We start from the raw sequence: 23,279 nt of genomic DNA, 5'->3' as shown, positions 1-23,279 counted from the left end.
TGGGGAGGCATCTAAGAGGCTTGAATGGAGGGATCAGAGAAAGCAGACCGCAAAGATGGAGAAGTAGATGTTAGGACAGGTGTAGGTGTAAGGCAAGATGAGTATGACCTAGAGACAGAAAGAAGGGAGGAGGCCAGAAGAGTTAATAAACGTGATGGGTTGACCCAGGCTGGAGGCCAGGTGCCCCCCAAAGCCGCTCTGTCACTCCCCTCCTCAGATGCACAGGGGAAAGAAAATATAATGAAAGGGTCATGGGTCGAGATCAGGACAGGGGGAGATCACTTGCCAATTACCATCACAGGTAAAACAGACACAACTCAGGGAAATTAGTTTAATTTATTACCAATCAAATCAGAGTAGGATAACAAGAAATAAACCCAAATCTTGTGTGGTCAGTGCATCACACATTGCCTCTGCCGCTCCTTCCTCCTCATGGGGAGGACTCCTCACACTCTTCCCCTCCTCCAGCGTGGGGTCCCTCCCACAGGAGACAGTCCTCCATGAACTTCTCCAACTTGAGTCCTTCCCACTGGCTGCAGTTCTTCACGAATGCTCCAGCGTGGGTCCCTTCCACAGGGTGCAGACCTTCAGGAACAGACTGCTCCAGTGTGGGTCCCCCATGGGGTCACAAGTCCTGACAGCAAACCTGCTCCAGCGTGGGCTCCTCTCTCCACAGGGCCACAGGTCCTGCCACAAGCCTGCTCCAGCGTGGGCTTCCCACAGGGTCACAGACTCCTTTGGGTGTCTCCACCTGCTCCGGCATGGGGTCCTCCACAGGCTGCAGGTGGATATCTGCTCCACCGTTAACCTCCATGGGCTGCAGGGGGACAGCCTGCCTCACCATGGTCTTCTCCACAGGCTGCAGGGGAATCTCTGCTCCAGCACCTGGAGCACCTTCTTCCCCTCCTTCTTCACTGACCTGGGTGTCTGCAGAGTTGTTCCTCTCACATGTTCTCCCTCCTCTCTCTGGTTACTGTTCTGGCAGGTTTTTTCCCCCCTTCTTAACTATGTTATCCCAGAGGTGCTACCACAGTGTCTGATGGGCTCAGCCTTGGCCAGCAGCAGGTCCATCTTGGAGCCAGCTGGCATTGGCTCTGTTGGACACAGGGGAAGCTTCTAGCAGCTTCTCACAGAAGCCACCCCTGTAGCCCGTCTGCTACTAAAACATTGGCACGCAAACCCAATACAATAAAAACAAACAAACAAAAAAAACCCAACCCAAAAAGCCCCCCCAACCTCCCCCAAAAAACCACATCATCTTTCTTTCTAAAACAAAAGCTAAAATTGTTCTTCAAGGCCTCATCTGTGGAGTAGCCATTGCTTCACCTTTCCTCATTTCTCAAAGACTTCCAGGACGTCCTACATTCCCCACCTACAGGTCCTACATTTGTGGAGTGAAACTCCTTCCTTCATAACATTACCTTTGCACAGATGGGGTTTAGATCATTATCATTAATATTGCAAGCATACCTAAACCCCACATCCAAGCCTGCAATCGTACTGACCTGCCCTCTGTGCGACCTCATTAAGAACAGCCTAGGCCTAGATGAGTTTTCAAGCAAAATAAAGGAACCAGATGTGTGTGTCTGGGGAGAGGGGAGGGAAATGAAGATACAGGGAACTGAGATGAGGTGCCCAGGTCTTGCGGCAGTCGTGGCTAAGGCTGGGGTTGGAGGATTTTGCATTCAGTTCCTGACTTTGCTATTGCAAACATGCTGGGTATTTTGGGGCTTCAGGTCATTCTGTGTAAATTGAAATAATAATTCATTTTCAGGATTGTACCAAGGATAATTGCATAAGTAGATGATAGGTGCTGAGATAATTCCTTGACAAGTATCATGTAAAATTATGTAAACAGGAGAAAAAAGGCCCAGTTTAATAATCCTGCAACAGTGAAGCTCAGAGTGAGACGTGAGGAACTGATTTACTTTCCTAGTGCACTAAACTGGTTGGAAATCACTGGGCACTTTTGTCTATGTTTCTGCATAGATCAGAGGAAGGGGCAAGTCCCAGAACTTTATCAGTATCTCCCATTTACTTCAGGAATACCTGTGCTACAAAAGCTTTCAATGGTTATTTTATCCTGGAATTTTTCAGTCACCATCTACTTCTGCTGTGCTCATGTCCTGTTTTAGCATAATTCAAGATGGTTGACACTTGATTATCTAATGTAATGAGACTAGACAAGCCAGGTAAAATAAAGATGTGGAAAATATACAAACTATATACATTAAGACAGAAGACCATATGCCAGGGGACTAATGGAAGAAGGATCATTAACGTCATAGACTACAGACATACTTAACATAACCCTGTCCCATCAGATAAATCTACATTGTACAGCTCCATACAAACATAACTATAATTCTTCTGGGTCCACCCTCAGTGCTTCTGATCTGATGATCTGATCTATTCACAACCTCAACAATCTTCCTGAAGGTAATCACGAGTTGACCATAAAACATTCATAGGTAACAAGGTACATCTGAAAACACTCAGAGCTTCTTTCTCCCTCAGAAAACCATTGCACCAGCACAGAGGATGGGCCGGGGCTGAGGAAAGACAAGATTCAGCTAATCCCTACAGTAGGGTCCATCAGTGGGGTCATTCCTACAGAAATTTGACCACCAATAAATGTATCCTCCCCCAGCAGAATTTACCAAGGGGAATGAGGGTGGAAATGCTGCTTTTTGCTCAAGTGAATCCATTCATGGTTGAGGAGTTGGCTTGATAGAAAAGGTTGTTGTACGTATCTGTCTGTAGTGGGGTAAACTGAGCCTTCTGTGGCTTGGATTATTCCTTCTTTCATTCCTTGCTAAGTGCAGTGTCGGAGGAGTACGGTCTGGTGGTTAAAGCACAGGCGAGTGCTTCATTTATTTGTGAAGCTTCTACTACTCACAAAAAATGAGTAAAATTGAACCAAGAAATATAACATGCAAGCCAAGAAGGCTGGCATGTTATTAAGAAAACTGGCATCTCTGTGTACTGTAATGAAAAATAGCCAGCTCCTGGGTATGGCAAAGTGTACCTGTAAGTGCAAGTCCATCATTCTGCATGTCAGTGCCTTTCAAGCATCACTGACCAACTGTATTTACATGTGATGATGTGAGAAGGGAAAATAAAATAAACACAACTACAGTACAGCCACAACCAAACTTCCCTGAACTACAGTCATACTGGATAGATAGCTGGATGAGACCAAAAACTCCTCTTAGACCTGTGATTATGATCCCCATTGACTTTGGTGAAGATTTTAGGATCTTGGAGCAGAAGTTTTGCAGTGAATTTATTAGGTTTAAATTAATCTGTCTTGAGCCTAAGTCACTGACCATAAGTGGCTTCTGGTCAGGGAGTTTGGTACAATATTTTCCTCCTGCTAGACTCCTAATACCATGATAAGAATTTCTTCAACATTGTGGGGGAAGAACAGACAGCTGGTCAGAAGAGTACCTTGTGACTAAAAACTGTGGCCACCAAGAGTGTTTGAATTTGCTTTCAACTTTACCTTGAACTAAACCGATTCTGTCTGTGCAAGTGTCATCACTTCCTTATTAGAGATGACTAAAAGTTTTCCGGTTTCTTCTGTCCTGAGGCTGGTAGCCAGGAGGGAAGCACAGTGGCATACAGAGAGGGACAGCTGAATGAGAATGTGTCACGTTACAAACCATAGCTGGTTTGTATGCAGAGAAGGGACATAAGCACAGAAGGGACAATGTCCATGTCTCGTTAGATGTGCAGGCCACAGTCCAGACACAGGAAGGTTAAAATCTCTCTAGGCTGTGACCTCTCTACTTCATGATGCATTTCAGTTTTCCCTCTTTCCTGGAGTTGTATGATACTTTGGTATACAAGGTGGCAAGAACCCAGGAATCCTGCCTCCCTTGCACTTTGGAGACCGCAAAGGGAAAGGGTCTGCAAGGGAATGAGGTTTAACTGATACTCTCGGTTTTGGTTGGTTTAATGGCCTTGGTTAAGCTTGGTCTCTGAAACGGGGGTTACTGGTCACTGGGCTCTGAGCCAGATAATACATAGACTGCAGTTGTCACCAAGAGCTAGTTGGCAGGAGGTTATATCTGACTCACTTGAGAGAAGCAGTAATGGTGCCAGCCTGCCATATCCTCAGGCATGTGCTGGCCTGGGCAGGGCTCTCACCCTGGCTGTTAATCTCTGAATGATTCCTTAGACTCGCTGCTAACAGCAGTTGGATACATGGGGGTTTGTGGCCGCCTTGCCTTTATTATGTCTTACTTCCAGGGATTTCAGCAGTGCCAGATCAGTTAAAGTCACTATGTACTGATTAGCTCTGTCTGCTCTGGAGCAGATTTCATGAGCTTTCCTTTGTGGGATAGCTGTCATGCAAGGCAGTCCCGCCAACAAAACAATAAGAGGGCTTAAAAGAAAATGAAGTCACTTAACAGTGCTGGAAGATTGACAGACTTCACAAGTACCCTTCCTCAATCCATTGGCTCTGCGGCTTGTTCTTCCCTCATTTTCCTAATGGTGTCTGTTTCGGCTGTGGATGCCTCGCTTTTTGCTGGGACCCTCAGGGACTTTGGTTGCATGACTGATGCCTTCTTTACCTCCCTGTGGCATAATGTGCAGAGTTCAGTATGTGGTAGAGCGTCTTTTTTTATCTGCAAGGCTTATTTATTTTCAGTGCCCTTAATAGCACCAGCACTCTACTCAGGCCTATGTTAAACTTTGCTTGTGTTTGCAGGACCCACAGTGCCTAGAGGTGGCAGTGTTCTCAATGACTTTAAAGTCACCATTTTTCTTGGCCTCTCCCTTATATGTTTTGGGTCAGATTTGTTTCTTTTTGCTTGGTTCCAGCCTGAAATTGGCCATGGTTATATGTCACAATCAAGATATTAAGCCAAAATATATAGAAAATATGAACTGGCTCCTTTACCAATATAAATCAGCCAGATGGACCATACATTTTGCCAGACTCTATAGGCAGAGGTAATATGCTGGCATTGCTCCTTTGTCTTGTCCATAGGACACTGGACCCATGACACAGCTGCCGTGCAGAAATATAAGAGCTGCCTGATGTTGTGTGGAGTTTAACATGCTCTGACCCCTTTGTCTGCCAGTTGACTGGCTTCCCATTTTAGTACTTCAATGAGATGAGAGAATTTTTCAAAGCAAATAAAGCTACCAGGAGATGAATGGGAACCACACACCACCAGCCCAGTTCAGGGGAGTAGTTTCACTGTTCTGCCTCTTGGCTGGGTTATGCTGCCCATTGGGGAATGACAAGACACACTGAAGTCCATCTGCAGTTTTAACACCAGCAAAACTATCTCTGCTTTTAGTTCTTTTCAACCATAACTCATAGCTGCAAACGCCCTGTGGTATTAGGCTACGCTGCAGTGTGAGGAGAAGGATGGTCCAGATGATAGGGCAGTAGTATAGGTGACACGACAGCTGAGATAGAGGCCCAGGTCCCCAGAGCTTGGTTAGGTCCCTTGCTGTCACTGACCCTCATCCTCGGTGGAAGCTTAGCATGTATGTGCCCCTTCATCTGACCTGCAGTCTTTGCCACAGGCTGCCAGCACGACCTCAGACCTCTTTGCTCAGTATCATTTTCAGAATTGACTACTTATCCGAGGAATCACAATATCTGAGCAACCAGCTGGAAATCCTAGAGAGGTCTAGGTTTTCAGGCAGAGGCATTCAGCACTTTCTGAAAGTCAGGGTGTGAACGGTGTCTTCACTGAGGCACCTGCAAGTGTGTATATACAAACTCAAAAGTCCTTCTGGAAAATTTCCTTAGCTTTTCTATGGCTCTGCTCTACATCAATAAGATGCCACTACAGTGAGAATAAATCTGCGTTCATGAGGCATTCAGATACTAAAACACAAGAAGTGCTTCAGCTAAACAGGGAGAGCCTAGGAGGAGGGGGAGAGGAGTGCATCACAAACTTGCAGGGTCTGAATAAATCCATGATCTACTGCTTGGTCTGACACTAACTGTGTTGTTTGGTTTGGGGTTGGTTTTTTGCCTTGTTTTTCCACAAAAAGAAATAGTTTTAATGTCTGCTTTGTTCTGATATTTTAAGCTTGTTTCCATTTTCTAATATTTTTTTTTTTTGAAGTAAAATTCTTGCTTTCCAGCCAGCCCCCTGAGTAAATGAAACATTAGCTGATGAGCCAGTAAATTGGTGGTTGGATCAAAGGCATTAACTGGTTTTGTGGTACAACCCCAACATATCTGTAGGTGACACTGAATGGGAAGATTGTACAAATAGTAATGCACAGAAGTCTAGAAACGCTACAGTTGTGGTCAGGAAATTAAGGGACTGGAAACCCAGCAGTAAATGAAAAGATAAGCTAACACATGGCCATCTGATGGAAGATGAACAGTAGAAGGCAGTGATGTCAAGAGCAGTGTAGCATGGGGCAGTTTCTGGCAGTGGTAGTGAGACTTGTCATCCCAGAACAGAGAGGGAATAGTCCTTCGATATGATCTGCTGAGAATGGATCCAACATACTGACATTAAGTTTAAAAGTACTTTACTACCAGATATGTTTATGGTAATCTCAGTATAGCGCAACAGTAAATTGGGGGCATTACTGAGGCTGACTTTGACTAAAAAAGTTAAGTATATTGTAAAACTTAGGGTAAGATGACAGCAATTGGAACTGTAAATGTCAGAGAAGCAGAAGTTGTGTATGGTGGGTGGTACAAAAGAATGATTATTCCTGAATAGGATATACTTTGCTGAACTGAAGGAAAATTACTTTTAGACTGAACATAGTAAAGCCCTTTATGACAGCGTGGTGTACCAGGTTATACAAGAATACACTAGGTGTGTTGTAGTGGAGGAATAGTACAAAATGTATCAGCAGAAGCATTTAAAAACTGCCTGGAACAATTGTTAGCAAGAAAGAGTCTTGCACAAGTTGAGGGTGGGATAGATGTTATCAGGTATCTTTAAATTGCTGTACTTTTGAGTCCTTTGATGTATTTCCAGCTTCCAGTGTGCTCAGAGGCACAAAACTGTTTGCTTTATCTAATGCTGCAGAGAAAATTTCATATCATGGGTAAGAGCCTCCACCCATTAAATAACAGTTATTGTCACTATGGTGGAGCAACGCAAAGCCGAGATAGCTTAAATGGGTAGCCTGACATCCCCTTTCCGAAGGAGGAATCTTGGAGCAGTGCAGAGTCAGTTTGCCAGACTGCCACTCCTCACTCCCAGAGCAGGCACCAGGCCAGGGAGAGGAGGTGTGGTCCAAAAGCTATGGCGAGCTGCTGATTTCCTGCTATCGCAACTCCTGTGGGGAATCCCAAACCAGGCATAGGCTGGAGCAGCCTTGGATCACGCTCATTTAATTCAAAGGCAGGCTGCAGTGATATATACAACACTTGTTGCCAGCAAATCACTAAGCATTGCATCTGGAGTTTAATTCAGAAGCAGATTGAAATTATTTTAATTAAAAGCAGGACTGACTTTGTGATGGAATAGCCCAGGACTGTGTATTGACAGCTATAGGTTGCTTTCACACAGTCGTCCCAAAAGACTGTAGCATGCCAGCTTTAGGAAGGAGGTGTTCTTCCCCACTAAATCAGTGCTATTTGAAGATGTGGTTTTGTAAAACTTGTATTATGTTATGCAGCTAGTACATTGCATTTTGGGGCAAAATTCTCAGTGAAATCAGTGATTTTTTACACTTTTTTTTCCAGCTTGCAACATGACAATTTGGCTTATTGACATTTTCAAGAAGTTTAACTAGACATAGATGAAAAGTGGCATAAGAGAATGATAAACTTTTACAGGGTTACACATAAGACACCCAACTCTGCCTATGATTATAATTTAATTGAAAAAAGTGAAAATTTTATCTCCATATTACCAGGCAATTTTGAAAACGTGACTGTAGGTTTGAGCCCAGTGAGCTATGGCATTGACATGTCCTGCACAGACTGAAGTATACCTCTAAATGTAATTAGCAGCTGACAATTTGCAGTATAGTCATTAATGGCTCAGCAGGTCATGTGCATTCTGAAGCTGATAAGGGATGTATATCGTCACCAGATACAAAATACCATCATGCTCTGCTCCACCAAAACCTCAAGCTGACATCTAGAAGCTTGGGACATGAAACCATTTCAGAAATACATGATCCATCCCTGGTTCATTCCTTTCCTTCTGACCTGGGGAGGGACAGGAAACACCAAATTAAACACTGTCTACAGTATGTGATTGGAGATGATTAGAAAGACTACAAATGGTAAAATACTAATCATGCTAAGGATTTGCTAGGCATGCTTCTATGCTGGAGATTGTAGAGACTGTGCCTTCTAAAATGTGCCTGCTTTCTTGCATGACTGAGTATGACCAGAGACCTTGTGGTAATAACAGGCTAATAAAGGAAAGTAGTATGATAAAGGAAAAAATGTAATTTAGCTTTTCACCAGAGCAGGCCCACATAATGGCAAATTCACTGGTATGTGCCTTGTGGAGAGTAAGAGCAGGAGTTTGCTCCAGGAATAACCACAGACATTAAATGTTCCCACTGATTGGGAAAATTGCCTTTTTTGTTTATTTATTTACTTGGGTTTTGGTTGTGGTTTTTTTAATTACCTAAACAGAACATATTTTTTCAGGACAGGCTACTTGGAATTGAACCATTTGGCTTGGGAATGCTCAATGTGAACGTGTCTTTCTGAGCTTTCATGGGTTCTGTGAGAGCTGGTGGGATTGCCCGTGACATCATTGGTACAATGACTGGCCACGTGTTCAGCCTTTAGCGCTAGTCAGCAATTTCTGAATTCTGGTGCAAAGAAGGTAGACTGACCTTGATGCTTTGGGGAGAAAAATGTGCAGATCTGTATGCGTGAACAGGACAGTCCTGGTTCTAGCTGTGTTTGTACACCATCCAATGAAATAGTTCTCCCACCTAGACAGTTTCTAGTAAATTAAGCAAAGATTCACAAAATATTGCCACTGTGATGAACCATACTGATGACAAGGTTCACAACTAACCTGTATATGAATCATAGAATCATAGAATGGTTAGGGTTGGAAGGGACCTTAAAGATCATCTAGTTCCAACCCCCCTGCTGCAGGCAGGGACACCCTCCACTAGACCACGTTGCCCAAAGCCTCATCCGACCTGGTCTTAAACACTTCCAGGGATGGGGCCTCCACAACCTCTCTGGGCAACCTCTTCCAGTGCCTCACCACTCTAACAGTAAAGAATTTCTTTCTAACATCTAATCTAAATCGACCCTCCTTCAGCTTAAACCCATTACCCCTTGTCCTGTCACTACACTCCCTGATAAACAGTCCCTCTCCATCTTTCCTGTAGGCCCCTTCAGGTACTGGTAAGCTGCAATTAGATCTCCCCGGAGCCTTCTCTTCTCCAGGCTGAACAACCTCAACTCTCTCAGCCTGTCCTCATAGGAGAGGTGCTCCATCCCTCTGATCAGCTTTGTGGCCCTCCTCTGGACTCGCTCCAACAGCTCCATGTCTCTCCTGTACTGGGGCCCCCAGAGCTGGACGCAGTATTCCAGGTGGGGTCTCACAAGAGCGGAGTAGAGGGGCAGGATCACCTCCCTCGACCTGCTGGTCACGCCTCTTTTGATGCAGCCTGGGACACGGTTGGCTTTCTGGGCTGCAAGCGCACACTGCCAGCTCATGTTGAGCTTCTTATCAATCAATACCCCCAAGTCCTTCTCCTCAGGGCTGCTTTCAATCCATTCCTCGCCCAGCCTATAGTTGTGCTTGGGATTGCGCCAAACCACGTGCAGGACCTTGCACTTGGCCTTGTTGAACTTCATGGAGTTCGCACGGGCCCACCTCTCCAGCCTGTCAAGGTCCCTCTGGATGGCATCCCTTCCCTCCAGCGTGTCGACCACGCCACACAGCTTGGTGTCGTCAGCAAACTTGCTGAGGGTGCACTCAATCCCACTGCCCATGTCACCTACAAAGATGTTGAACAGTGCCAGTCCCAGTACCAACCCCTGAGGAACACCACTCATCACCATTCTCCACTTGGACATTGAGCCGTTGACCACAACTCTTTGAGTGTGACCATCCAGCCAATTCCTTAACTACTGAGTGGTCCATCCATTGAATCCATGTCTCTCCAATTTAGAGACAAGAATGTCATGCGGGACAGTGTAAGCAAGCATTCTAAGTATTTTCTCTTAGCTACCTCCAGGAGAGAGTTCAGTGTGCGGTGGATTCCTGTTGCCTTCACAGGCACCATGTTCTCCCAATCATACTGGCTCCCTGGTATAAGACAGACATGGGCATACTGAAGGGTATCCAGCAAAGGACCACTGTGGTGGTTAGGGGGTGGGAGTGCATAACATACAAGGAGAGGTTGAGAGAAGTGGGTTTGCTCTGCCTTGGGAAGATGAGGCTGGTGAGGTGATCATATTCCTTGCTGTCTTCAGCTACCTAATGTGAGTGTGTAGAGAAGATGAAGCCAGATTCATCTCAGAGGTGCACATGGACAGGAATGGGCAAAAGTTGCAACATGGGAGATTCTTATTAGATATAAGGAGAAGCGTTATCCCTGTGAAGGTGGTCAAACACTGGAACAGAGGCACGTAAAGTTTGTGGCTAAAAGTTGTATCCTTGGAGAAATTCAAAACTCAGCTGGAGAAGGCCCTGAGCAACCTGACTGAATTGCCCCTACTTTGAGTGGAGGCTTGGACCAGATGGCTTCTGGAGGTCACCTCCAACGTGCCTTGTGCAACAGTTCTGAGACTGCAGTACCTGAAGTTCAGGAGCTTGTGCCTGGTACTGGTTCTAGCCTTTAATTTATGTAAGACTTCATAAAATGAAAGTGATATTGTCTTTGTCACTTAGACTTTGTGTTTTAGCATGGATTTTTAAAGTGCTGTAAGATCTTTGGATGGAAGCCAATATAGCAAAGTAGAAGCAATAATCAGAAGTGAAGGATTTTGTTCTTAGCTTCTCTGTAAAGTGAATCTTCAGTTTCAAGATTCTCCAAATCAGCACATCCAGATCAACACATCTGTTTTATGGCAGAATCAGGACAGGGGAAGAAGATCTGTCCTTATCTCGATTATTTATTGATTGAAAGGCAGGGGCCAGGACTCCTGCAAGTGTTAGGTAACTTTTATTAGACTTTTTTTTTTTTTTTTTTTGCTGCAGTTTCAGCCTCACATCTTGTCCTGCCTGGGAGTTTCACAACCAGCCAGAACCTGTTGTGGTCCTGCTCAAAACTGGCAGTTCTTGGCGCTGAACAAAACTCAACTCTGCCTCTAAAGGCTCAGCACATCTGCTTTGAGGGCTTGTTATCTCAGGATTTCACAAATCTTGAAAATTTCCATCTTATTTTATGCATTAAAGGTAACTGAATGAGTTTTAAAAGAGAGAGAGAGAAAGGGAAAAAGCCCTTTGAGATGAAACACCTCTTCTGCGAGGGAGCCATGAACTGAGAGTAAGGAAAGGAGGAGAATTGCCAGTAGACATACACATCACACACTAATTGGCACAAAGTAAACCTCCCATATCCACAGTTTTCATTTATCCAAGAAGGTTTGCAACCCAGTTGGCTGGCAGCAATTTTTGGAACATTGCAAGCAAATGTGGCTCAATCATTACAAAACAGTGAATGCCAAATCTGAGTTAAAGCCAGTTATTTGAGCAGGGATTATAGGCATTTTCCAATGATCACCACCACAGAAATAAATAAATAGATGGCTTGCTATGTATACACTCAAAGGGGAATGTTGCCCAACATGCATAGCTCTTTGCTATTAACAGTAATGAGGACACAGCTGTCTGAGCCTGGAAGCCAGTATTTACAGAGGATAATTCTCAAGGATTTTTCTTCTCCACTGGCTTTTGTCCACTACCCATTCTTTGCTTACAAAAGAGCCCCAAAGGCCCTAACATTTATACAAGAATTACCTTGGCTTTGTGGCACTTTTGAGATTATTATAAAGCATGCTGACACATGGACAGATTTGAAATTCAGATGAAATATGAAAAACAATTTTCTCCCCTGATAAGCTCCTCAATGCCCTTAGTGCCAAGCATAACACTCTCTTTGTAGTCAATCATGACAGCTCCTAGAGCAGCTGGCAAGGGTTGCTTCCATGGGCAGAGATCTGAAGGTCTGCCTTCCCAATAAGGTCTTCTAACTCCCACTGCCTGCAAAGCTTGTGGCTGTGCTGGGGCAGACAACTGATGTGAGTGAGTCATGTATAGCTCGTCAGCTCTACAGAGACTCTATAGCAAATTTAAAACTGCCTCACTGTCCACACACAAGTTCTGCAAGCACCATTGGTGTGGCCAGGCTCTTTTCCCTGATTTTATCAGGTAGGTTCAGGGAATAAGGTCTTAGATTCCTAGAGGAAGACAAAGCACTGTAGTCTGCATTGCATGTGTGCTTGACTAACGCAGTTTGAGTGATATGAGATAATCTACAGGCATGCTACCTCCATCTACAGTCTCCTTGTATGCTCAAGCCAAGCAGCTTTGAATCCAGTCCATTCCTGAATGAGACGCTGGTGATGATTGCTGAAGCTTTGTGAGAGATCAGTTAGGGATGAATCTTCTATTACTATTCCAGTTCCCCATAACAGAGATCCCTTGTTTATATACATGCATGGGGTCCTCTTTTTTCATATATATTAAAGATTTCAAGACATCCTGTGAGAGTGACTAGAGCATCCATACTGGAATTCTCTCTAGGGGTATGTACATACTGCACATCTAGGATCTGTCTTGTATTTTCAGGTATCCAATACTTCACTCCCACAGTTGTTTGCATGACATGCTTGAGCAATGGTTAAAGCTTTTGTCGTGTCGCACATCAGAAGTGGCCGCACGACTGAATGTTATACCCTGCAGGTGGATATTTGCATCCCTTTGTTTTCATTGTGGCTTTAAGTTCTGGATGCATTTAGATCAATTTCTTTTGCTGTATTAAATGTAGGGCTGTTCTCCTCTTTACTAGTTATTGTGGTCTATTCACAGTCTCAGACCTCTTCAGCCTGCCAAAACACTTGGAAAAGGAGCTCTTAATGACTCAGTTAAAATGTACGGTCAAGAAGTTCACTTATTAGAGGAAATGTAAACTGACCACCAATTGGCTAAACCAGCTGGCTGGACTATTTGTGCTAGTGATTTCTTAAAGCTCCCTGGGGAATGAAAGTGGGAATAGCAGTTCTCTTCTTTTAGTTCTCTCATGCTCTGTACCCTAACAGAAAAGTCTTTGAAAGAATTCATTGGAGGAGAAGCCAATAGGATTTCACAGACATGTTTAAAAGCTTTATAAATAGTGCTTTAAACTCCTATATTTTTAATATATTCCTTCTTACAGGGTCTTTTGAAACTATCCCATAGAATTGCAGAGAAAATATACAGTTCAGCCATAGAAAATTCACTTCTTCAGTGTTAATGGTTCCACTTCTGTGAAATTTTATAAGCCTTCTCTAGAGGTTGTTGCATGAGACTATTTCATATCATGCAGCAAAAGGAGGAATGTAAGGACCTTTTGCTAGAAGTGTTTTAATTTCTTAGTGTGCATTTCCTGGTTCTGATTGCACATCTTTTTTGCTTCCATTGCAATAGAAAGTGTCACTTACATAACCTCTCAGCAACTGGGAGTATTCTCGGTAAGTGCTCATGGGATCCTCTCACCACCCTACCAGTAGATCTCAGTGGAGTATATGATCATATGAAGTAGGTCATTTTGAGAAACGGGTAGTACAACAGTAGCGCTCCATTTACTCAACTGAAAAATATGTTTCCTGCTGATGAAGACGAAACCATTGATGTAGAGCAGCAACTGCTTGGTACCTTCTGATTCAGCAGGTTCAATGTAATCAGTGGGATGATAAACACATCTTTACTCTGCTCCTGTAGGGTATTCGTCTCCCTCTTGTTCTGCTGTACCACAGCTACTTGGAATAAGCATTAAGTGCAGCAAGGAAATAGCTGAAATTTCCAAATCCCATGCACTGACAATGGATTTTGTAAGTTGTGCAGAATCTGCATCAGGAGATCATGAATCCAGAGAGTACAGTTATGCTCCAGTCCATGGAGTTTCTACAAAGTCCTTAACTGAAATCAGTAGTTTGTCTCATTTCTAATCCTGGAATTAACATGCAGGCTGTGCATTTGTGCAAAGGCTCTCATGGGACGCTGGTAATACTCCACGGAACCGGGTGTGATCTTGTACCAACAGGGAGCCCTGGGAACTGGTGGGAGTCATGCAGGTGGTGCCAAGTGTGTGGCTGGTGCCCCTGTTGTCCCCTTGCTAGGCACTTATCTGCATGGCTGTCCTATAAACCTCAGTCACAAAAGCAAGACCAGAACTATGCTCAGAAACCAAAGTCCTTTCACAGTTTAGCTGTTGTTTATCATCTCTGAGTAAAGTTAAAAGTGTGCTAGCTAAGGAAGGGCTCAGATAGCTGGCAGGAGATCTAGAACCTGTGACACATGTTGAGCAATTTTCATACCAGGCAAAAGGAGCAGCATTACAGATTCATGCCTCACACTACTTAGTATCCACTTCCAGGCTGACCATCTATGTGAAAAAACACTTTAATCCTTGTTTAGCAATCAACCAATAACATAACGCATATGTGCAGATAGAAAATGAATTCGGCAATCAATGGCAAGTCCTCAGACACTGAAATATGCAATTAAACAGGTGTTTAGGGAGTTGATCTTGGGTTGTGTCCAAGCTCAGCAGGGTCAGTCGTCCTTGGAAAAAAACACTGACCCCACACAGCAGCAGTTTGAATTTGGCTTCAGTCTGCACTTTAGGAATGTGGCACTGTTATTTCTCCCCTTTTCTTATCAAATGTAATTATCTTGAGAAAAAAAAGTTTTGAGAAAACATGTGATTTCACTAAGTAAAAATCTACTACTGAGGAAATTATTTCTCAGTGTCCAAATAAGGAGTGGGGGAGAAGTTTGGGGAAAGTGCTCTGTTCCAAGTAATCTTGGAACTGATACCCATGTTACTGAGCTCGAATGTTTAGTCCTGGCCTGCAATTATTCCTATAAAAAAATAGACATCCAATCTTTGTATTATTTTAAAATGGAGCCCTGAGGGTTATAAATGACTGAATGAGCTTCAGTGTTTGAGCAGACAGAGATTCTGGAACAAGCTCACAACTTGCAGAGCCTCTCTGCAAGAACTTTTCATCTCAAGAGCAGGGTGATCTCCTGGGGTTGTGTTGGTGTAACAGTGGGACTGAAATACAGACAGAATAAAATAAAGAAGTTGGACCCCCAAATAACCCATACCTCCTAGTAGAAGGGGGAAGAAGACTTTTCATGGCAAACTTTTTTTGCTCTGCAAGACCTGTGCTCTCATAACTGTCAAATTAATCTTCAGCCCTACTGTGTTGAACCCCATGGTGCTAATGGTTCTCAAATAATCATGATGGCAAAAACATATCCACTTTTGTCAATGGTTGGTCAAAAGAATGAAACACAGCCGTAGCTACTACTGTGACCCACAGAAATTTGTGGCATGATTATAAGAATTCATTACTTAAGAAAGGAAGTCATGCATGCTAAATATGTTCCAAATAGAACAAAATGTAACAGTCCATCTGCGAAACAGCGCACATTGCCAAAAGCATATCGTCTTGGAAATCTGCTGTCCACATTGGCTTCCCTCTTGAATACAGAGTCCAAGCAAAGTTTCTCTTCTAATCACCAAAGTCTCCAAGAATGTGGTTCTAGCTCAGAGATTGTAAGTCCACGTTCTTCCATGATAGCGCTCTGCTAGGGGCGTTATCACCTTGCCACCCAGCAGGGAAAGGGGTTGTCATGGAGGGAGTGGAATGGTCACAGCACGCTGAGCATGGACCTCGCTTGTGGAGGGATAAGTGTAGTCACGGATCCCACCACTTTCAACACCGGTGGATGGACTTAACAAGGTAGTAGTCTCCCTTGTTCCTGTAGTGGCAGGTGCAAATCATCTCCTTGGGATGGAACTTTTTGGGTAAGCTCTCCGCATGCATTTTCTCTGTGGTGTGGTATGTGAGCACACACTCATAAATACCGAAATGAAACTCATCAATATATTTATTTAATTTTTTTTTTCTTTTAAATGTAGCTTTTTGTCAAGAAAGTCTTTTCCTGAAGGACTCTGAGATTGCCCCTAAACTGATAAGCTGATCTCAAGGACTTCGTTTTCTTCTGTATTCTTTAATGCATAAAGTCCTGTTTATGCACAAAGTCCTGCTTTTCTGAGCAGAAGAAAGGCAAACAATGTCTTTGCTTACAGGGTTTGAATGCCACCTTCCAGTAGGCAGGTGTTTGAGTTCCTAAGCACCTCTTCTTGTTCTCCTCTTGTCTGCTGGCTTTCTCCCCTGGCTTTTCACCTCCTAAAGTCACTTAACTTGCCAAACAATCTCCTACTTCCAGCATGTCCACTTCCCCTGAACTGCAGTTTAGTCCTCTCTGGGCTCTTTGATTCAACAGATTGTCTGTGGTAATAACTTGGATTCTTCCTGTTTATCTTGCTTCATGCTTCATAAAGATGCAATCATTCTACATGTCCTGAGAGGAAGGTGGTTGGCATGCCCAACATCTTTAGGCTGACGACTCAACATCTTCTAGAATAAGAATGCTGTCAACATTCTCTAAGTTTTACATACTTTTTATGCAGTTATTATAAACATATCCTACTAAAAATCAAATTTATTGATAAAAGTACAAACAAAAACTGAAAAATTGCACATACATACATTTAAAGCTTTGCAAAGGAGAAATCACTTGGAAGAACTTTACAAACTCCTATCCCCATTTTCAGAGTTTCAGTGCCAAGATAGATCTCCTAATGGCCTAGGAAATAAAAAAGATGTAAGGCAAGCAGAAAGTCTCAGGTGTGATGGTTATGAATACAGATAAAAATAACTAAACAATGTTAAATCATTCTATGAAGACCATAAGACACCACTTTGACCACATAATCTGTCTTTTTTTTGTGACTCAGGCCATAGAACCTTATCCACCAGTTGGTGTTTCAAGCAGACAATTTTTGCTACAGCATATTTCAAAGAAATACTGTTCAGGTAGAAGGCCCTAATGTAATGGAACATCTACCACATGCTTTATTATGTTTTTCAGATGGTTAATCAGTCGTACTGCTAAAATTTGTGCCTTATTTTTATTTTGACTTTATCTTCTAAACACTAAATTTCATCCCATTGTCTTTTGCTAGGTTTAGTGACCATCTCCAGCTAAAAACTTTGTTTCCTTGAAGATGTTTATAGATCCCAGGCAAATATGCCTTGAACCTTTTCTCAAATAGATCAATAAATGTGGAATTATCTTGCTCTGAGACAAGTTTTCGTGAATTGAAATTACTCTTTGGAGATTTCCTGATCTCTTTGCAATATCGCTTTTTGAAGTGCTGACACCAGAAATGTATTTCAGTCATTATTTTACTAATGCAATATACAGTGGTAAGAACAATTTCCTGTGTCTACTCAGTGTTCTCATGTTTATGCTTGCTCTTTCAGCAACGCTGTGTCAAGAAAAGTTCATGTTCAAGTGATTATCTTTAATGTCCCCAGGGTTATTTTCATGACCAACATTTTTTACTCTTGATATATGACCTTGCATTTGTCTGTCTTGAAATGCACTTTCAAATGTGCCCACTATGCCTAGCAAATCACCTTTATATGAGTTTTTTTCGCTTTTTAGTTCTTAACTCCACCAGCTTATGATCCTCTGCATTTTATCCCAAATGTGGATAACAGTGGAACAAAACCAGATCCTCAGGATCCTGTAGACACTCACAGTGTGATTCCACATTTAAGACTCTCTCTTGAGATTTCTGGTCTCCTACTTTTAGCCTCTTTCATTTGCGAAGTATTGAATATGTCTGGTCTTAATTCAATAGATTAGAGTATTTCTTTTCTTTTTATGCTGTGATTTCTTGCGATATTATTGATACAAATGAATGGCCTCAGTCTTGCATTCTTTGTGGACATGAGTCAGTATAAAAGATCGCTATATCTTCTGATAAGAATTAGCCTCCCTGGTGAGATGTGGTGTTGTGCTGCAGTTTGACATCTAGGTTCTCTTTCTGACTATATTAATATGCTGCCCCAACTTTTTTTTTTTACGTATGGCTTTTGAATTTTTATTTTTTTAATTTATGGACAATGAATTTAAAAAAAAAAATCATTCATCGTTCTATGATGTGGCTAAATTCTAAAGAATCCATGAAGATTACTGCTAGCTTTTACAGATAATAATACACAAAGTCAGTAATTTGCATGCTAAACACAATTAGTTCATTTATTTATTTTAACATTGTAAATGATATCTATCCAGTCACCAGGCATCCTGCCATCCATTAAAAATACAATCTGTACCAATAAAAACAAAGCATCAGCACATCATATCCCACAAAACGCAGTCAGTCAGCCAGAAATATAAAAAAAACACTTTCTCCACCCTTCCAGTCCCCAAATGAAACCCCATTGCCCCAGCCACCTCACCTCTGTCAAAATGTCAAGTAAACAGAACATCACACCCCAGGGTTGCTAGACCAAACCACCACAGCCAGAAATTTTTAATGCAGACACACCGAGCTGAGAGGGAGGGTTGTGGTTAATTTTGGAGTATTCGGGCTCACGGTCGTGCAGCAAGGGCTTCCTGACAAATGTATATGGAGATGCCTCCTACCTATTCTATCATTCAGTCAGTAAACCAAAGATCTTTAAAACTCACGGCTTTGAGCCATGAGGCTCTGTGTTCATTCTAGGTGGTATTTGTTAGGAGGCGGAGAGCAGTGGTCTGGATGGGCCGTGCTCTCAGTATTCAGTTGGGAAGTAACAAAGTGAATCATTCCCACTTCAGGACAAATTTTAATTTCAGTCTGGACTTCTGCCTGAACTTATGCCCTTGGAACTAGCTGTGGGAGCAGTAATGTGAACACAACAACTGGAAGGATGGATGGGAGAATATAGATGACTGCTAATTTGACAGCAAACAGCAGTATAATCAAGAGCCAAGACATCCGGAGCCGGTGTCGGCCAAGCACTGCTAGGCAAGAGAAGTTTTGACCAGGGATCCATCCTGCCCTGCCTAGGTTCCTTAGTGTGGTTTTAAGTGCTGAACAGTTGCTGTCTCAAAATCGGGAACCTTTAAGGAGTCACCCAGAGTCACTAGTTACTTGGGAAAATTCAGGCTTATTCAAAATGATTAGGTCTTCTAACGATCTTTAATGTTGTCTTGTTTAGAAATGTAGCTTCACAGCAACAGTTCTAGTCTTGTCTGTAAGGGTAAGAAAAGCTGTGGTACTGTCATGATTTAACCCCAGCCAGTAACTAAGCACCACGCAGCTGCTCACTCACCCCTCCCTTCCCCAAGGGGATGGGGAGGAGAATGAAAAAAAAAACCCTCGTGGGTTGAGGTAAAGACAGTTTAATAGGATAACAAAGGAAGAGAATAATAATAGTAATAGCAATAGCGACAGTAATAATAAAAAAACCAAGAAATGCACAAATGCAATTGCTCAGCACATACTGGAGGAAAAAAAAAATCAACCCAATGCCCAGTCTGTTTCCGAGCAGCGATCCTGCCTCCCGGCTCGCTTCCCCAGTTATATCCGGAGTATGACGTTATATGGCAGGGAATATCCCTTTGGCCAGTCTGGGCCAGCTGTCCTGGCTGTGCTCTCCCAGCTTCTTGTGCACCTGGCAGGGCGTGGGAAGCTGAAAAGTCTTTGACTTAGTGTAGACACTACAACTACCTAGCAACAACTAAAAACATCAGTGTGTTATCAACATTATTTGCATACTAAATCTAAAATACAGCACTACACCAGCTACTAGAAAGCTGAAACCAGGACAGATAGCTAGATAACTCTTTCAATTTGCCACTGACTGTCAATGGTTCTCTCCCTGTTTCAGTAACTACTGGAAGCTTTGAGGTTCAATGCATCATTAGGGTAGGACAGTAACATTGTGAGTAGCATAGAAGAAACAAGGTTAGCTGAAAGAGCCTTTAATGCCTCTCAGGTCTCCAAGTAGAACATAAGGCTTTCAGAATTCTTTTACTTTAGATCTCATTAGCCAATATAGAGACTGCACGAAATTTCTGAAAAAGTCACATCTTTAAGTGTTCATATAATAGGGGCAGGTTGTATTGAGCTACATGAAGGACTACAAGTTGGAAATGTCTGTGACCTGTTCTTGCTTCTACCTTGTGCGTGGTCACAGGCTAGTCCTTCAATTTCTTAGTCCTGAATTTCCCAGTTAAAATTCAGGGCCACTGGTATTTATCACCAAGTGGGACATTACAGGGTTTCATTGTATAGTTTTATTTGAATTAGGATTGGAACACTTCAAATAAAAATGGGCTAATTGTGAACTGACTCTATGTATGAGAGGACAGGCCCTGCCCTGAATAGTTTTAGATGCTAAACAGTGAGGGAAGCTGGACTATGACAGAGATTTTGTTATCCCCATTTTTCAGATAGGAAGCAGGGCATTGAGGATGAAGAGCAAGGATGAGTGAGGGTAAATCCTCAGCTCATGAGCTACAGTGTGGTCACTGCCACTGTGCCAGTTCCTTGTCATGCACAGTAACCACCAGGTACCTTAATCTGTTTTCACTGAGGACAGATCTAATTTATATTTGCTTCCCAGATCACCTCATGGCAATTCCTCTTGTAGCCATATACTGAGTAATTTAGCCAAAATCACAGAAGAGGTCTCCAATAAAAGTAGCTATTAGTAAAGCCTAGACTTGCTCTTGGGATGCAGGTCATGTTTTGTAAGGATCTTGACAAAGAAAGGTATGAAAAGTAGGTTCAGTATTACGAAAACCGTCCTTGGATATCCGTGATGGGTGACACCATGTGATGATTTCACGGTACTGATGTCCAAATCATCAAATATCACAATCTGTTAACACCTTGGATGGGGGGCAGTGGGGTTTCTAGGGTTTCTTGCTAGCTTGCTTCGCTGTAGTAACTCTTCTGCTCTCCAGCTGATTAGACTTTACTTTGGGGCTCAGACAGTCATTGTGGGATTTCTTTCCATGGTGAAGACTGCAATGCAAGTTATGCTGGGTCAGAAGTACTCTTCCAGGATCCAGAGAACTGCATCTCAGGGACTTTTTAGCCACATGTGCTGTCCTTGTATTGAGTAGTCCTTACAATTTTTTATTCTAGGAATTTGTCTTATCTGCTTTGAACCTACAAAACTATTGACAATTTAGTATCACGTACATTTAGCATCACAGTTTTACTGGAGTGAGTGATACAAATGAGCTTTGAAGTGATATTCCCAGGGCATGAACACACTTAGAATTTATGTTTGAATGGGACAGAAATAATAATCTGTGCAACCAGAATAAGAAATTATTTACACATTATTGACTAGCTGTTAGATTGTTTCCACTTTCAATTTTCCACTCAACCAAAAATGCCCTGGGAGTGTTTTGATATAGTTCCTATGCGGCACTTAAGTCTAGTGAATCCATTATATGCAATCTCCCAAAGTTTTATGGATAGTTTGCTCCTCAGTGGAAATAAGGGTTGGTTTTTTTTTTCTTTCCCTGCCAAATGTCTAGTTTTGACTTTATCAATCATGCCAATTCTCACTGTATGCTGCACCATGAAAATGGGCTGGGCGAGGCACCCTCTGCCCTCCCACCTCTGATATTCTTCAGGAGGATACCTAATGGTTAGCCAATTGTTGCACCAACATTTTATTCAGTGTGCAAATACCAGCTTTCACTTAGTGTGCCCATGAAACGCAAATAACCCCTGGCAGACAGGCTGGGATTACACTATCTGTTTGTACTGAGAAGGTTGCTTGCCAAAAATAATTGATTTGATTGCATTGGCTGGGCCTGTCAGAGTTTAATGGCGCATCATGGTAAGGGGCAATCCTAGAGGAAGCCAGAGACATGTAATGTAGAACTGGGTGTGTGCACTCAGGCCCAAGCAGAAAGATTTTATGCTATCAGTAATGCTGTTTATACTACATAAAACTTCATTCATTAAGTCAGTGGAGTATGATTCAGTGTAAAACATGGGGAGTCAAGGTATTCTGCATAGATAACTTCAGATTGATCAGGTTTTCTAGGTGCAGCAGAAAATCTACAGGTAGCCTCTATTCTAAAAAATTTTGCGTTCAGATGCAAATATGTCTCCAATACCACCAGAAAAGGCAAAAATTGGGAGTAAGCAAAGAAATCTGCTTGGTAGACAGCAAAGGAAAGAGGAGTGATGCCTTACTTTTCCCGAGTGATTGCACTGCTGCTCATGCAACTGCTACAAAGATGACTCAGGGATAAAACTGATCCTGCAGCCACCCATTGCTTTCGGTGAAGGGTGCATGTCGTACCCTTGCAAGAAAGATGCACCACAGCATCTGTAGTCTTCAAAGAGCATTGCTACCATGCGTGGTGGCAAGACCCTGTCCCTCATTTTGTCTCTACTGGTCTTCACCTATTAATATTACTGAAAGCAGGTAGCATGGAAAATGAAAATCTCCGTTTTAAGTTTGGAGTAGGCTAGAAACAGCAGGGTTGGCAAGTCCCGAAGGTCCCACTCCTAAAACAGTAAGCAAACATGACAAATAAAAAGCTTTTTCATTTAGAAAATATTAATGTCATCCTTATTAAATTTATGGTTAGATAAAATCTGTGTTCCAATACTGCCAATTATGTGTGATACCCTGTATAAAGGGAGGATCCAGAATTTTTAGCCCAATCACAGAAGCAATAGATAAGCTGCACAACACATCTATGTACCTATATAGTCTAGACTTGTTATCTTACCCCTTTCCCACTTCCCCCACCACTCTGCCAACCTTTCCTCTGGCCCGTAAATATGTGGGAACTGATTTCTGACGGAGCTAATTACCTCTAATTGTGCCACTCTTGTTATCTTACCAGCTTTGACTCACCATAAATTGCTCTGGTACAGACGTTGGCAAGATAAGAACTCTAGACTTTCTCCATATATATAATATGTATGTATTTATTTATATATCCAAACACGTTAGATATGCTGCTGTGGTAGATTGGATCAGTTATTTCATGACTACTGGGATTTTACAGCCGAGTGACTGTGCTGGGTGCCTCAGAGGCAGATACTGAGACATAATTCCTGTCCTCTGCCGCCTGCTCCAGCCCAGTGCGTTTGTGAGATACTTTCAGTCATGACCCAACAAAGTCTGGGTTAATAAGAATCAGGGAGGGATCAAGGGAGCAGCATTGCTCAGATGACATAGTACTTCAGCAAAGGCCAGTGCACAGTATGCTGGAATAAAAAATAGTTTAGGTATC

General features: G+C 42.7%; 1 protein-coding gene across 3 annotated transcripts in view; it reads left to right on the top strand.

Annotated features, from left to right (window-relative positions):
• FBLN5 (fibulin 5) overlaps window positions 1–23,279 on the top strand; it is a 49,264-nt gene that overhangs the window by 10,844 nt on the left and 15,141 nt on the right. The window lies entirely within an intron of this gene.

Source organism: Grus americana, chromosome 5, assembly GCF_028858705.1.
Source record: "Grus americana isolate bGruAme1 chromosome 5, bGruAme1.mat, whole genome shotgun sequence".
NCBI classification, from domain to species: domain Eukaryota; kingdom Metazoa; phylum Chordata; class Aves; order Gruiformes; family Gruidae; genus Grus; species Grus americana.
This window is presented reverse-complemented; position numbering and strand designations above follow the sequence as displayed.